Source organism: Euprymna scolopes, chromosome 7 (genome assembly GCF_053919585.1).
Source record: "Euprymna scolopes isolate OS-2025 chromosome 7, ASM5391958v1, whole genome shotgun sequence".
NCBI lineage: Eukaryota > Metazoa > Mollusca > Cephalopoda > Sepiida > Sepiolidae > Euprymna > Euprymna scolopes.
In genome coordinates this window covers 65,600,411-65,617,471 of record NC_136488.1, presented here as the reverse complement: position 1 = coordinate 65,617,471, position 17,061 = coordinate 65,600,411, and positions in this window count along the sequence as shown.

The following is a 17,061-nucleotide window of genomic DNA, read 5'->3' as shown; positions in this document are numbered from 1 at the left end:
TTCTGCCCATTTTCGTCGGTCTTACATATCTATCACATCTCCTTTTTTTTTTTTTTTTTTTTTTTTTTTACACAGTGATCACCACTTATCAAGGCCCGGAAGCCACTCAGGGATAAGGGTTATTGCAAGTACATCACGTTAGTGAGGAGATTTTATGAAGTGTTTAATTAGGGGGGCGGTTCATTAGGAATTTGTTAACATTAGACTTGAAGACATCCAAGTTGTAGTCCGGAGGGAAGCAGGCAGACGGAACAGAGTTCCACAGGCGTGCAGTTCTAAGAAAGAAGCTTTGCTCATGAAATCCGCGTTTTGATTTAGGCACAGATATAGAGTGGGGGAAATTTTTCACAGTGGATTCAGCTAGACGGGTGTTTTTCGTGAAAGTTTGGCGAGGGGGGACCAGAGATTGGAGTTCAGACGAGCACCTGCCATGAAAATAACGATAAAACAAGGATAGGCTCGCAACGTCTCTTCTGTGGGAGGGGGGTTGCAGGGTAGAGAAAAGGGCATCCCCCACTAAACCACGAAGTCTATTTTGTACTCTGTCAAGGCATGATAGGCTGTTTTTGGCAGCTCCTGCCCAGATATGGCAACAGTATTCCATCCTTGGCCGTACTTGGCTTTTATATAGATAGAGAATTGCATCAGTAGTGAGATATCTTCTGGAGCGGTAGAAGGATCCCACCATCTTTCCTGCGACCTTGGCAACAGACTTGATGTACGTGTTCCATTTCAGATCAGGAGTAAAGGTCAAACCCAGAAGCTTGTCAAAACACGGGGCCTCACCCAGACGAGAGCCATCCATCACAATTGATGCCAGCTGGGGATCAGAGCGTTGATGATGTAAGGATAGGAGTTTGGTTTTAGATGCATTAAAGGTAACCAGCCACATCTTCCCCCACTGAACCACGCGCTCGAGATCAGAGGAGAGAGAATCCTCTTCTATCTTATGCCTTTCCTATCTCCCCCACTCGAATACCGCTTGTAAGCTTAATGCTTTGGTTTCGATTCTACTTGATGAAAACAAAGTTACATTTAAAAAATATTTGAGAAACCCCGATAATATATAATGTACACTATAGTAATTAATAGACAATTTACTCCATATTAACACGAAATCAATATAAATTCAAATATCATAAATATATATTAAAATATTTTAAATCTCATAATATCATAAAGTAAAATCTTTAAACGTATTTTACGATCGGGCAACGACGGGCGGTCTACTAGTAAAATATAGAAATAAAGAAGAAAACTCTTACGGTATCTGCAATAATAGCATCGCCCCACCGGTTCTCGTTAGGTTCCCAACTCTAAAATCCAGTGTAAAAATGAACACTAGTTTTGACATACTTAATATCCAATACCATCTCCCCGTTGCTGGGATATATATAGCTGGCGAGCGTTTATGAATTTTATAATCCTTATAAAGTTACTGCTTGGTTGGAAGTCAGCAAGGTTAATACTACACCGAATCTTTATATAATCGTAGACCGCGGATTATTAATGTAAATATATGTAAATTTTCAAGTTAATATCATAATCAAGTAAACCGCTGTTGTTGTGTGTGGTGGTTGAGGTGATTATGCTGGTGGTGTTGTGCTGCACACACATAATCACTACGACCACCACCAGCGTGGTGGTTGTAGTGCTTATGTGTGTTAAGCACAATAGCAGATAATATGATATTGTGCAGCACAATAATTTGATCAGTGCAAAACGTGTAACGGGTGTTTATTTCGGTAGCTCCCACTTCTCTTAATTTTGTCATTTAGTCTTCATATACGATAAACGATGTTTCTTACAAAGGAGGAATGGATTTGTTTTTTTCTATATCTGGGGCTATATGTATAGCTAGCCATCTAGCGTTTATAATTGTGTAGTTTTGATTTGAAGTAGTATTTTTGCTCTGCACGCGAAATGGTTCCATATATCATCTGGAGTTATGTTCATAAAACAAACATAAAAACAAATATATGGGTTATATATATATATATATATATATATATATATATATATATATATATATATATATATATGCATATATATATGGGTGTGTGTGTATATATATGTATATATATACACACACACATATATATATATATATATATATATGCCAATTGTAAAAATACCCTATGAAGGATGGTCTATAACTGTTAATTTTACTGATTGTTTAAAACCAATAAATATTTATTATTTCATTTCATCATTAGTACCAGCAATGGAAAATTTTGTTTAAAAAAATATCATTGTGGTATTTGAAAATAAGCGTATTGTTTTTAGTTTTCTGATATTCAAAAGTGTCCTGCTTTTTCTGATTACCTATTCTGATTCATCGTCCACACTCTAGTGAGGACTGTATCAGACTTTTAGTTGGCCAAAAGACTTTCACGAGCCCTAGACATCACCGAGGTCTTTGTTTCACTTTTGCCCCCTTATCGCAAATAACCTGACAAGCAGCGAAATCCCACGCTCCAATCCTAGACGTCCCTAGATGCTGGAAAGCATTTACTTTGATAGTTTATTTTTCCAGACCTCTTGTCTTCGGAATTTTTTTTTGGTGTTCTGTTTCCTTGATTGGACTAACATGCAAAAATTTAAATGTCATGTGGATAGACATTTCGATGCTCAATTCTTGATATAGACAACCTTTATAACATAGCCGCTGGCACTGGGTTTGCAGTAGTAGCCATATGTATATGACCGAGCCAGTATGCAATGTAACCTCACAGTAGATATAAAAAGGACAGACGTGTCTGAAAATCGATATTCGGTGGCGTGGTCGGTGTGCAGAGAAGCAAGTATTCGAGACGTGTTCGAGACGTAGCAGACGTGTCCAAGACACAACAGAATGGAAAAACATGTTCGAAACACGAAAGAGCGGAAAAGGACGTGTTCAAGACACGAGCGTTCAGAGAGGTGGAATTCGAAACGTGTTCGAGACACGTCGTTTGCGTCAGAGATAAGACGGAAGAGGCGAAATGAACTGTTTAAATATTTAGAAAAAATGTGTTGCTGGAAATACCAGATATAAAGGCTTTTGTTGAAAAGAAGAAAGTGAAACGTGTTTAGCTTGTTTAAAGGTAAGGACACAGTTACTCAAGAGATGTACAACGTTACACCTTTAGATATTAGCCAAAAAACTAGTAGATTCTTACACAATGTGTATTATTTGAGGTACATAAAAAAATTAACGTTTGAAGCTGCGCTAATCAATAGCATGTAGCACAAATGCGTCCTTAATAGCACTTTGTTTCTATCATCGCTTGCACTTATTCTACCGAACACCTCGCGGTACATCTACCACTATGTCGTGCGTTTGAAAACGTTTCCTTTTTTATCACGTAAAATATATCGTATGTAAATAAGAAAAAGGTTTAGGTCTTTATTTCTTTCTAATAAACTATTCTAGACGTGATGTAAGAAAACCGGAAATGGATCACGACAGTTCTGTGAGAGTGGGAGGGTTCGAGTTAGGGTTAGTTGCCAAGTATCAGATGTCGGTGTAAATAAAAAGAGGTGGATACGAATTAGAATGCCGAAAGTGTTTTTTTATTGCCTATTTGTGATATATTTATTACGGCCGATATGTCATAAATGATAAATTGTTTATACCATTGCAGTGCGGTATTCAGAAGTATTAATTCCTAATCTAAAGACGCATTCAACATGTGCATTTGTTTTCAAAGTTTTTCAGGGAAAACAAACCTTACTTTAAGTATGCGACTAAAGAACTCAACGTTTGTTTCCCTAAAGCTTTTTTTCCTATACATATTAATCATACAAAATACCTATACATTTAATAATAATGATGCACATACGAAGACGTCCCACAGTAAGGCCTCCTATTTTTTAACCCCCAAACTAAAACGTTGAAGAGTTACAAATCGGGGAGTTGTATCATTAAAACGAGCGATCTTTTGTGCCCCAGGATGTATTTTTCTACATAGTAACCGCCATTCTTAAAGTACGGTTGCCAGCTATTTTTTATGCCTACGTCGTAAGAGTTCAGAGCGCGCTTTGTCATTCACATCTTTATCGCCATTCTGAAATCAACGGACCCATCTCCTAAGTTTACTTACATCAACTTAATCGGCTTTGTAAACAGTCAAGGGACGCCGGTGAGTGTTTATCAGTTCAATATTTTTTGCATGGGATAATGTAATGACGCATCTTTGCTGCTGACGCACGGCTATAGCAGGAGGTGCTTTCTTAAAGTGTCACACCATAAATACGTGCAACAGAGACGTGAAACTTTTAGGTCATGAATTCAAGCATCATACCAATGCAATTTCCAATCCCTTTTGATCCATTGAAGAGAAAGAAAAATATGCTGCATTATTTTTTATCCTCGTATTACTATCTTGAGTGTTATTTTAAAAACGACTTTTTCTGGTTCTTTATTGAAAACACGCGTGTATTTAATGACGAATCTAGTGATTTTGAAGAAGAATTTTGATAAAGTATATTTGTTTTTTAATAGAGTATATTTGTTTTTTTTTAAGTTGGTTTCTATTTAACCTATAGTTGGGACCCTAGCAGGTACTACCACTCCGGGTCATAGTGAACCTGGGAGCAATGGCAATTAAAGTGTGGCTCCACACTCCCCAAACCGGCAAGCTGGGGCCTCACCATCGGATATAGTTTAAGGTCATATTACTATCTTTTTCTAGTTCTTCAGGTGTATCTTGTCAAACCCGGAAACCTTTCTGTCGAATTCAAAAATCAGCACGAAATTTCGAAGGAAAATCTTTATTGAAAACACACATGTATTATGCTCTTGTTCCGCAGGCTATGATTGTGTAGAAGTTCTAAGTAATTGTATTTTCGGCATCGCTAGCACTGAGAATTGGACCTTCAACTCCAAACGAGTGTCACTTACAACATAATTATACAAGTTACTTTATTCACTGTGCCACGGGTCATTGCGGAATAAACATAATAATGAATTGTGTGTTACCGACACGCATCCATAATCATGTACGCAAATTTCAATTTTTATTAAGAGAGATACTAAGCTTTATAATAACTGATAATAATATGGGAAAAGGTAAAACCATAATGTACAACAATTTAAAATAATGAGTAAAGAAAAAGAGGTTCGATCGTTACAATTACTAACAATAGTAAAAGAAAAAAATAATCATGTAAATTTTTAATTATGGGCAAACATGAGTAGGTTAATTCTCAATCTATATATCTATAAAAGTGAAAATATCTGTGTGTGTGTGTGTGTGTCTGTGTGTGTGCCAAATAACTCTGTCAACTTTCAGTCTATTGACTCGAGATTACTAAGACAAATTTTGGTCTAAGCATTTGAAGTCTTACATAAAGTGTATTCACACGTAAGGCAAGTTATGAACAGTACATAGGGCTCGAGCAAAGCCTGGCTGAACTGCTTGTAATCCCTGCATTTAGAACAGTGAACTTGTCTGTGTGTATGTCTGTGTGTATGTATGTGTGTGTCCATTTCCCTACCAAACTACTCTGTCAATTTTCAGTCTACAAACTCACGATTTTACATTAAAAACTCCTCTGCAAATTTTGAAATTTAAATGTAGATTACTTGGACATGGATAATTTTTTAAATTTGATTTGAGCCCAAAACCATAAATGTTAAAGGTTCAAAATTGGGGTCAAAGGTAAACAAGTTTTACCGCCAATATCTCTACCAAATTACTCAACCAATTTTTGGTCTAAACATTTGAAATAGAGTGTATACAGACAAAGGGCAAGTTTTTAATCGGTTTTGGGCCAAAAATGTCGCTTCCAAGGGGCCAAAGTTAAAAAGATTCGACCTTTGCGGTCTCTAGCAAACTAGCCAGCTAAATTTGTGTCTAAACATTTGAGATTTTACATAAAGAGTGTTCAGACATGCAGCAAGCATTTTAATCAGTGTGCGAGAATTTGACTGCCAAAAAGTAAAGTTGAAAGAGCTGACTTTTGCAGACTCTACCAAACTCACCCGTCAATTGTGGGTCTAAACACTTGAAATTTCAGATGTAGGTTACCTGGGCATGGGTCAAACTTTTTAATAGATATATACGTGTCTACATAAAATTATGTACAGTGCATAGGGCCCGAGAGAACCCGGGCTGAACTAATAATAATGCCATTACTAATAATAGTACTACTAATTCTATTCCTAATAAAGAAACGAAAGAATGCCTTCCATTTTTGATATAAATACAAATTAGTATGTTATCATTTTTAGAACTGAACGAAGGGAGAAAGAGAGGATGAGTGCGTGTGTATAGGAGAGAGATAGGAGGGCGTTTTGTCTTCTTTTTCTGATCTGTTAATGTCGTTTAAAAATTCAACCAATGAAGACAAATTAAATAGCGAAGCGAAAGACAGCAGAAGAAGTCTACAAGTATTTAAATATTCGCCTGTTTTTTGATTAAATAATATTTATATACTTTTACATCTAAATGTTTCTAATTAGCCACACTTTGAAAATGACTCATCACGTGGCCAATCTCCTAGCTTTACCAATCTATAATAATCAAAACATAATCGACAAATGATCCCTTAGATTATCGAAGTTAGGCGACTCTGAACGGGGTCAGTTCTAAAAATTGTCTCGGTATCGCTTCTAGTTTTCCTAGATTTATCTTTGGATGCCGGTTTAGGAAAGGGATGGCTGCGTGTTGTGCAATCCTTGTATCAAATAGCATGCATGTACACCCTTTAAGTTTTCATTCATAGCCTGCCCAGTCTGAACAGATTCATGCTATACCATACTCTTTTCTAAACCAGACATCCCCTCAATGAGCAGGACTTCGCTTGGACAATTCACAATTAGCAAACTCCTGAATCTCATCAAACACATCTAAGATGCTTTTCAAAAATAAATCGTAGCAGCAGTCGACATTGTGAACCTGTCCGCCTATCGGGTATGAATCTGAAAACTACTGCCTTCTCCCGGAAACAAATGTTTAGTTGGCAAAAGACACGTTACTCACAGATCTCATTAACTCCCTCTGTAAATACGCATGTTTTTACGTTACATTAAGCAACAAACGAAGTGTAACGTGATCAACCTAAGGGGGCGATTTTCCCTCATTGGGAAGCCGGATAACTATGTTAAGATAGCTTTAATAGATCCCGGGCAATGGCGGATATCCCAAGACTTGAGTAGAAGATATAGGTATATATTTTATTTCATTGTCAAAATAGATATATTTGCTTTATTGTTCGAAAACCTGATATATTGTTATTTGGAATTGACGACAGGAAATGTTAGAACAATAGCGTTGACATCGTCTGACCTGAGGAGCCAGTGCCAGGGGTTGTGAATGACGGTGTTTGACCCCTGAGAACATGGGAATTAAATGTTGATTTTGATCCCAGGTTGCAAGCTAGCGACATGGCTGAATTGAACAACTGCAAATTTGGGAGTTTCCCCAAACGCGTGGCGTAATTTGATTGGTTTAGGAGATTTTCCACCCCGAACACACACACCAATCCATAATGCTATTGTCGCGCGAAATTAGTCAGTTTCCAGCCAGAGTTTGTGTGCGAAAGTCGAAGTAACAATACCGCTCCCTGAAGACGTGACCACAACCCCTCTCCATCCTCCGTCGCCTCTGAAGAGGAATGTCTTAAGAACTTTTTTTTTTACACAGTGATCACCACTTATCAAGGCCCGGAAGCCACTCAGGGATAAGGGTTATTGCAAGTACATTACGTTAGTGTGGAGATTTGATGAAGTGTTTACTTAAGGGGGCGGTTCATTAGGAATTTGTTAACATTGGACTTGAAGACATCCAAGTTGTAGTCCGGAGGGAAGCAGGCAGACGGAACAGAGTTCCACAGGCGTGCAGTTCTAAGAAAGAAGCTTTGTTCATGAAATCCGCGTTTTGATTTAGGTACAGATATAGAGTGGGGGAAAATTTTCACAGTGGATTCAGCTAGACGAGTGTTTTTCGTGAAAAATTGGCGAGGGGGGACCAGAGATTGGAGTTCAGACGAGCACCTGCCATGGAAATAACGATAAAACAAAGATAGGCTCGCAACGTCTCTTCTGTGGGTTAGAGGTTGCAGGGTAGAGAAAAGGACACCCCCCACTAAGCCACAAAGTCTATTTTGTACTCTGTCAAGGCATGATAGGCTGTTTTTAGCAGCTCCTGCCCAGATATTGCAACAGTATTCCATCCTTGGACGTACTTGGCTTTTATATAGATAGAGAATTGCATCAGTAGTGAGATATCTTCTGGAGCTGTAGAAGGATCCCACCATCTTTCCAGCGACCTTGGCAACAGACTTGATGTACGTGTTCCATTTCAGATCAGGAGTAAAGGTCAAACCCAAAAGCTTGTCAAAGCAAGGGGCCTCACCCAGACGAGAGCCATCCATCACAATTGATGCCAGCTGGGGATCAGAGTGTTGATGATGTAAGGATAGGAGTTTGGTTTTGGATGCATTAAAGGTAACCAGCCACATCTTCCCCCACTGAACCACGCGCTCGAGATCAGAGGAGAGAGAATCAGAGAGAACTTTGTCATTTACAGCCTTTGATGTGTTGCCGTAGATGGTCGTGTCATCAGCATAGATGTCAACGAATGATTTAAGTATGTGTTTAGGGAGGTCATTGATGTAGATCAGGAAGAGAGTTGGGCCCAAGATTGACGCCTGAGGGACTCCAGCATTTATATTGCAGGCCTCCAATTTTTGTCCATCTACCACTACTCTTATGAGCCTATCGGAGAGAAATGATTTAATGATTGAGAAAACATTTCCAGTTATACCGTAGCTGGAAATCTTGTGAAGTACACCCTTATGCCATACCTTGTCGAAGGCCTTTGATATGTCAAGAGCAATTGCCCTAGAAAGGAAGCCTTTGTCAAGAGATTCACTAATCCTGTGGGATATAACCGTCAGCACATCTGCGGTAGATCTTGCAGAGCGGAAACCATATTGTGTGTCACTAAGAAGGTTATTCCTGCTGAGGTGGTTGACTATTTCTCTATTTAATATGGATTCCAGCAACTTACTCATAACACACAGGAGACTTATTGGTCTGTACTGAGAGGGAGATGACTTATCACCTGAATTCTTAAATACAGGGCAAACTGATGAGGTCTTCCAGGGAGTCGGAAAGCACTTCTCCTTAAGGCAGCGCTTAAATAGTTTCGTAAGTATGGGAGCAAGTTCTGGTTGAAGCTTTTTTAACACTATAATTGGGATGCCATCAGGGCCAGTTGCTTTACTGGAATCTAGGTTCTTGATTAGCTTGGCGACCTCATGCACGGATATTTGTATGTTAACTAGCTTGTTCTGTGTTATAGGAGGAAATATGGGGAGTTTATGGCCTTCGTCGCATATGGTAGAATTAGCTGCAAAGTTCTTTGCAAATAGTTTGGCCTTGTCTGACGCTGACGAGATGACCTCTGGTCCATTGTCACGTGTATATATATATATATATATATATATATATATATATATATATATATATAAATATGTTAAAAGTCTGTAAAATTTATGAAATTAACTTTCCGTATATTAGAATGCAAGCGTCCGTTTTCTTTCTTGACTGCGTGAGTTTTTTTATTCGTTTTCGGCATACCAGAGATCTGATGTGACCGCCTCTTGGAGATTTAGATGACACGAGCCGAGTTTTCCGAAGTTTCACGAAGACGATCATGGGTCATTGCGTGACTTCTCTAGAGAGGGTATTACAAAGTCGTTGGCGCGGACAACCGAATAAGTTACCCTAAGATAGAATACTGTTTCCATTATTGCATACCATCTACATGATAACAAATCGATGGACTGTAGCAGTTCAGCTATTCTGACGCACTCTGTAATACATCAACACTTAGAACCAGAGAAACAAACTTACACTCAGACCTAGTTTGCTCCCTTTCAGGAATCTAAATAGCATACTGTCTGAAAAACAGCTCCACAACCAATTCTGTCTATCGTGGCGTTATCCTAGACCACAAGAAACATATAACAAAAAGATAAAAATAAAAGTCTTTTTTCTAAGCAACATCTTAAAGAAACTAATTACCCAAGTAAGGAGCCACTGAATAAATACTAAGATTACCATTTTAGGCACGTATTGTACCCATAAGGAGGACGCCTGTCCTGCTTGGGAGATATCAACGCATGCCAAAAACGTAGACCCAGTGTTGAACAACATATGTCGCTTGGGGAATGCTTACCTGAAGTCTTCCAACCTGAACCATCTGCATCACTAGATGTGCATTCCCTTTGCAGATGTGAGATGGGAACTTGCCGATCAGGAAAGTTTCCAGTGATAAACATCATGTCTTCCCTGGATGTGAATCAACAGCTAAAGGACGAATATGACCCCTAAAACACCGTAGGAAAACTAGACTACAGCTGTATTCCAGATGGGGAGGAGAATGATACCACACATTAATATGGGAATCTTCCCCTGTTACTGACATAGGAATTCCCATTTTGAGGTCCAACTCATAAACGCCCTAATCAAGTGAAGATAACTTAGACAGAAAATGGAAATTGGGCGATCAAAAATTATTGTGGTTAAATACAGCAATAAAATTGATCAATTTATATATAGAAGGACAAGAGGACGAATACGATGTACCACTACATTGTTTGCTACAGACAAGTCAGCAAAAGATCTTCTGGATTGTAACAACTGTTACATGATAAGGGCTGTCCCCTTTTCATGTAAGTATAAAAATGGAGAATTTAGTTTAAAATGAAAATGAAAAAAGCATAGAGAAATTCGAACCTCGTAATCTTGGTTTAGAAATAGATTACGTGTGAGAATTTAAAAATATAAAATAAAACATTTGTTTAGAAATAGATAAATATTTCAAGAAAAGAATGTGAGCTGTCAAGTTTATTATGAAATTTTAAATTGAAAGAATGCAGCTTATAAGATAATGTTTTAACATATTGAATATAGGTTAAAATTCCTTTTGTAGAAATAGGAAAAGTTTGGACACGTATGTCCAGGAAACGTGAAAGAATGCACATGTTTTAACATGTGTATGACGTCACGGAAAATAGAAAGTTCTAGAATAGAGAAAAACTTTAGTTAGAGTTAGTCAGTCAGTGAAGAGACTCAGAGACAGTCAGACGTCTGGAAGCGAGTCGTCACTTCAAGGAAAAATGTGAGACTTTGAATTCTTGGTGATGGAACACGGCCGTGTGAAGAATAAACCAACAAGTGTTTTTGTAAAGCTCGTCTTGTGTCTTATGTTTCTTATACAAAGGTAAAGCCCAATTGTATTATATATTTGTGTTATATGTATTTACATACACGTCTCAACATCATAATGCCTGAACTGTCTGAACACTATATCCCTTCACTCTAAGAGCTTTCTCCTTCTTCCATCAGCAAGATCTAAGAAAGAACATTTATCTATCTAAGTCTCTTCCAACATATCTCTCTAAGATAAGCATCTCTCACTAAGAAAAAGCATCTCTCTCAAGACAAAGACTCTTAATAACTCTCAATAAGACTCTCTCTTTTAAGAAGACCCCCCAATATAACACAACCATGAAAAGGATAACGTGCAAAAGAGTTAAACCGTTGTATGATCACATGCTTCAAAGTCATACAAAGATAATTAATTAAATTGTTATAAACATATGCTTTAGACCATTTTGCTCCTATACCAAACATTGTCTTTTACGATCTTATGCGATACATTGTTTATTGCGGTTACATATTATACGCTATTTATTACGCTTTTACATCACGCACTCTCTATTATTGTCTTTTACAGTCCACAGTCCGTTAAACTCTAATACCGTGCACTATCTATTACGGTCTTATACCAGACATTGTAAATTACGCTTTACTAGCATACACTGCATATTACGCTCTTATACCATACAAAGTCTGTTATGTTTTTATAACATGCACTGCCTATTAGGAACCTATGCCGTAAACTTACAATTACAGTTTGATCGCGCGCATTGTTTATTCAGTCTTATGCCATGCACTATTTATTATGGTCTTGTACAATACACTGGCTATAATGACATTATACTATACTGGCATTATACTACACTGGCTATAATGGCATTATACCATAGCGCTTATATACCATGTACTGTCTGTTAGGCTCTTATACCGTGCACTTTATATTACGTTGTATATTGTGCACTGTCTAATACTATTACAAATTTAGGCAATACAGTGTCTATTAATAGCTGATACGATCTTATGCCATGTACTGTCTTATACGGTCTCATACGGTGCACTATATTCTAGGGATTTATACTTTACACTCACCATTATGGTTTTATGCAATGCATTGCGTATTACGCTCTTATACCATGCATTGTTTTAACGAATTTTTACCGTACACTTTATACGGGTTATACCATACATGACTATATATTTCTATTATATCATACACTCTATGTCACGCTCTTATACTAGGGACTATATTTTATGGTCCTGTGTCAAACACGGACTATCACGCTCTTTACAATACACTGTATATTACGGTTTCACTATATATTGTGTTCTTATATCATACATTGTCTATTGCAGTTTATTCATACCATACGCTGTCTAATGCGATATTATATCATGCACTATAACACTGTTATACCGTGAACTGTCTATTATAGTCTTATATAATATACTGTTAATTATGAATTATACCATGCATTGTTATACTCTAATATCATGAATTGCCTATTACGCTTTAATACCATGCATTTTATACAGGGTGCCCACAAAGTCTGGCTACATAATTTACACGGTGCCCACAAAGTCTGGCTGCATAATCTACACGGTGCCCACAAAGTATGGCTGCATAATCTACACGGTGCCCACAAAGTCTGGCTACATAATCTACACGGTGCCCACAAAGTATGGCTGCATAATCTACACGGTGCCCACAAAGTCTGGCTGCATAATCTACACGGTACCCACAAAGTCTGGCTGCATAATCTACACGGTGCCCACAAAGTCTGGCTGCATAATCTACACGGTGCCCATAAAGTCTGACTACATAATCTACAGAGTGTCCATAAAGCCAGATTTTGTGGGCCCGCTTTATTACGGATTTATACAATAGGCCGCCGTTCATGCATTTAACAACGCTTTCTGCTACGCTTTAATCATACATTGCCTAATATATTTTATACTGCAACTGTCTGTTACGAACTTATACCAAACACTATCTTTTACAGTCTTTAGCACGCACTGCCTGTTATTGTTTTATGATATGCTCTGTGGGTGACGCTCCTATACTATACACTGTCTTATACTATAAACTGTGTATGTTCGTCTTATACCAGACACTGTATATTATGGTGTCTTACCATGCACTGTTTGTTTCGGTCCTATACTCTGCACTGTCTACGGTCTTATACTCTGCACTGTCTACGCACTTATGTCATACACTGTGTGTTACGCTCTTAAACTGATCACTATCTATTACGGACTTGCACCATTCAATGTCTATTACGCTATTAGACCATACACGGTCTTATAAAATACACTGCCTATTATGCCTTTATAACATACAGTCTCTATTACGCTATTTAGAATGCACTGTGTATTACGGTATTATAATATACACTGTCAGCCAGCTACGGTACACGCATACATATGCTGCGGCTATTACACACAAAAACCATTACTTCAATGATAGATATTTGAAAACGAAATTCACGTTTAGGACAGCCAGCAATCACTGCCGAAGCATTACAGAAATCGCGAAAAAATCCTATTCGTAGTCTATCGCGTCTAAAGTAACGCACAAAGGCTTGATTTCTATGAGTTTCAGCGAATGACTAACAAAGGCCTGAACAGATCCAGATCCTCTATCCCAACCACCATCCATTTGCCTAAAGTGCTTCCCCTAGCACCCGAAAAAAAAACAAAAACAAAAAAAAAACAGACTTAATGTTAACTTCGCATCAAACCTAAATCTATGCGATCAGGGGAACTATTGCCTGAATTTCCTCCAAAGACAATAAAAATCAAGCGACATGTATATTTTTATCCGTTATTATGACAAACAGTAAAGCAACTGGACCTGACAATATTCCAATAATGTTAATTCAAAACCTTAACTAGCTCCAATTCTTACAAATCTTTTCAAACACTAGCTAAAAAAGAAATGCTTCCCAACACGTTGATCTTCCCAGTATTTAAAAATAATGCTGATCGATATTATGCTTTTCAGTACAGACCAATTAATCTTCTTTGTGCCATGAGCAATCTGCTCGAATCCGTGTAAAAGTAGAGAAGTTGTCAATCGCTTCAGCAAAACTGACTTACTCAGCTACAAACAATCAATCAGTTGTTGACTAGCAGGGTGTCCCGATGTTGCCGATGATTGAATGAGTATCAACATGTTTCACACTCTCATATTTTATTGTCATCGAAATCGGTGAAATTGCCCATTTTTAAATCACATAATTTAATTGCCTTCTCTATTTGGGGACCAATCGCGATGCACACGGAGGAAGCTTTACATGCCTATCGCAGTTGATTGTTTAAAATGCATTCTAATCTACATTACATCTACTGTTGATTTTATAAAATTATTTTTATATACAATGTCTTGCACTACAGTTTAAAATGCATTTATTTCAAACACGCCCCAGTTATATCAAAGAGCCTACTGCTTATCTTATATGCCTGACCTTACTGTTTCTGCGAAGGTAGTGGCTTGGATTTAAGTTTAAACTGAAAACGTCGAGTATTATGGCGCAATTGTACTTTACATAGAAAATTCATTTCGACTGTGTCCCTCTCATATCAAAGAACCTATCGTTGATGGGCTTTTCGGATTATGTGTTAATAAACGTTCTCGAATGCATTTGATGTTAGGCTGTGTACGGCGTTAACTTTGGTCAAGATCGCTTGTTCCTTCTTTCATTTGATTATTTTGATTATAGATTATTGATACTTATTGAAAACATTCCGACACAAAACCTTTCTAAGGAAACCACCAGGCAGATAAACCATCTTCGTGTGAAATTTCATAAAAATCGTCCGAACAGTTTTCAAGCCTATAGAAAATAAACTTATACACACACGCACACACAAAGTTCTTTTTAAATAATAGTAGAGATTACTGATTACATGAACAGTAAATCCCTCGATCAGAGTTTCCATTCCAAAGCAATAGCTCTTGACATATCAAAGATATTTGATAGGGTTTGGCATAAAGTTGAATTTCACAAGATTTCCAGTTACAAAATATCTGTAAATGTCCTCTAAACAAGCAAATCCTTTCTCTTTTATAATTTTATACAAGGGGGAAGAAGTCCGAAGCTCAAAGTATCAACGCTGGCGTGCCACATAGGTCTATCCTAGGCTAAACATTTTTCCTAATCTTTATCAATGATTTCCTAAATCATATTCTAAGATCATTTGTCGACATAAACGCAGACGACATTAACATCAATGGTAACACTGCCAGCAATGACTAAGATTTCTCTCAATCCGTCATTTCCATACCTGAGAACGTGATGAAATGGGACGAAAAGTCGCTGGTTAGTTTAAATACCTCCAAAACCAAGCCTCTATCTTTTTACCATTAACTTTCCGGTCCCCACCTAAAATAGACGGCTCTGGTCTCGAGGAAAACACTATTTTGACAAGCTTGTGGGGTTAAATTTCACTTGTGATCTGAAATAGAATCAAATCTATTGGCAAAGTTGCTGTCAAGATTGTTGCATAATTCTATTGCGCCATAAGTTATTTTGCTCTAGACACTATCACCTACATGTATAAGAGTCAAATACCTCATAAAATAAAATGGTGTTGTCACACCTGGTGGAGGGTTGTTCATAGTACCATTTTCTGCATTGGCAGAGTTCAATATTGACTTCGAAACCAAGTATGTGATGTCTTTTTCTTCTTCAAGCAATCCCTTCATTCATAAGATACGTGGTCATCTCTATCTGCTTTATCGTTATTATTAAAGCAAATGCTCGGCTGAGCTTCAATTTAAGGTTCTCTTTGCAAAACATTCACGACAAACACTCGTCTACTTACAGTCACTGTCAACAATTTCCCCACTTTCTGTCTGTGCCTAAAGCTAAACGAAAGTTTCAAGGACAAAGTCTCTTTCTTAGAAACTTCCCGTTTGCGGAAATCTGTAACGCGTGCCTGCTTTCCACTTGAATACAATATGGTTGTTTTCAAGTACAATATAAACAAGTTTTTGTTGAACTGTCCCCTCAAATAAACAAATTCTACCCAATTTTAACCACTACCAATATATACGCTATTGTCGCACTAGCACCATTATACTCATTAACCTTTATGCTCGAGTGGCTTTCGAACCTTGATAAGTGATGAAAACGTTGTATAAAAAGAAAGAAGGATGAACTTGTGAGAACGAGAGATAAATACTTACCTGCCCAGAAAATAGTTAATGTCTAAAAGCTGTTTAACACACGCTAGCGTGTAAAACGAATGCTAAACCGATCATAATGATAGTGATGATGATTTTCTGGAAATAATTTACTCAGTTTACATTTTATTATTCTTAAAAACATAGGCGGATAGTAAATAAAATAAAATAGACATTCAGATTAAAGTAGTCCTTTTATAAGACGTAAGCTATCAATGGTAAATGTTGAGAAACCAACTAACTTTATTATATATATTACAAGAATACGATATTCTAGTTCAATTTTCGTATACACACGCAGACGCACACACACACATCCCCCACGCACACACACACACACACACACACACACACACATATATATATATATATATATATATATATATATATATATATATATATATATATATACGCTATCTTAATCTACGCAAACACGAATACCTATGCATGAAGTTCATGTTATTTTCTGACTGTATCTTAAAATTTGTGATTGTTTAACTGGAGGTGGTCAGACACTGTCGAACATGGAGAGTCGTGTCTCAGCGCGGCAGGGTTTTCGTTTTCAAACTCCATTGAGGGGAGAGATGAGTCAGCTCATTGCGTGAGCAGGCTTGATGCGTCGAGGTGTAATATTCGACTTAGGTCAGTGAGGGTATTCTCGATCCTACCCAGTGAGCTATAAGACGTCGAGACGCTGTCGAGACCTCGTGTCAATTTG